This window comes from Orycteropus afer, unplaced genomic scaffold (genome assembly GCF_000298275.1).
Source record: "Orycteropus afer afer isolate SDZICR_OR568_19922 unplaced genomic scaffold, OryAfe1.0 scaffold00288, whole genome shotgun sequence".
In the NCBI taxonomy this organism is placed as follows: Eukaryota; Metazoa; Chordata; class Mammalia; order Tubulidentata; family Orycteropodidae; genus Orycteropus; species Orycteropus afer.
In genome coordinates this window covers 969,225-970,307 of record NW_006921875.1, presented here as the reverse complement: position 1 = coordinate 970,307, position 1,083 = coordinate 969,225, and positions in this window count along the sequence as shown.

Genomic DNA, 1,083 nt, shown 5'->3' with positions numbered 1-1,083 from the left:
TCTGTGGGTTCACTCATTGGGTCTGACCCATGCAGCTGTCTTCAATAATCTCTGCAAGCAGGAGGAAAAATGACTTCTGCTTTGTGTCAAAATTCAGCAAACAAGATGTGATGCTGGAATGTATTTGGCTCTCACATATCATCTCAGGTTTCTTCCTTTTTTTCTTTTTCTTTTCACTTTTTTTTTCTTTTTGCTTTAGTAATAAAGAAATACATGTACCTACATTTCTGCATAAATTGTGAATAGCAGACACATGGACAGAAAACCACAAGGGCATCACCCCCTGTTCATACTTTGGATGCATTTTCTCCACTTTTTGGCTCCAGGAATGTTTGTTCTGGCTGCATCTGGGATGGGGATTTTGAAATTAATTTTTCATTTGGTGAGAGAGAGTGTGTCATATTGAAAATGGTTCTCACTGAACCTGCAACAGATGCTGTCACTTCACAGTCATCATTAGGTGGACCCGCAGCCCGTGATTCCTATTAAAATTTTTATCAAACTGCTGGCAATTTCCAACTAGATAATTGAAACAAATTTTTTGGAGAATTCACATCAAAATTGAAGTGCTTCTCTAGAAATACGAAGATTGGGGTAAATGGACCTTGCCTTCTCTCTATGTTATGAGGTAAGACTCCAACCCTCCTGCAGTGGTATTTTTTCTTGTCTTTTCCTGCACTTTCATATCACAGCCACTTGTGAGTGAAAGAAATAATAGAGTCGTGATAGTAGAATTAGTACTAGTAGTAGAAGTAGCAGTAGTGTCTATCCATTATGGAATGTTTATCATTTTCTAGGCACTATGTTAAGCCTTTTACCCAGTTGTCAGTTTTCCTGTACAATAATAACCCTACTATTATCCTCCCCATTTTATGGTGATATGTAACTTGTCTGTGCAAATGCAAACCAGGAAGTGACAAAGCCAGGATTAGAATCCCTATAATTCCACCTCCTCCACCAAAAAAAGGTCACTGCATGACTGAGCAGTGTTTGGTTCTGCTGTACATAGGGTCACTATGAGTTGGAGCCAACTCGACAGCACCTAACAACAACAACAACACAGCCTGTCTCCCAGAGAACTCA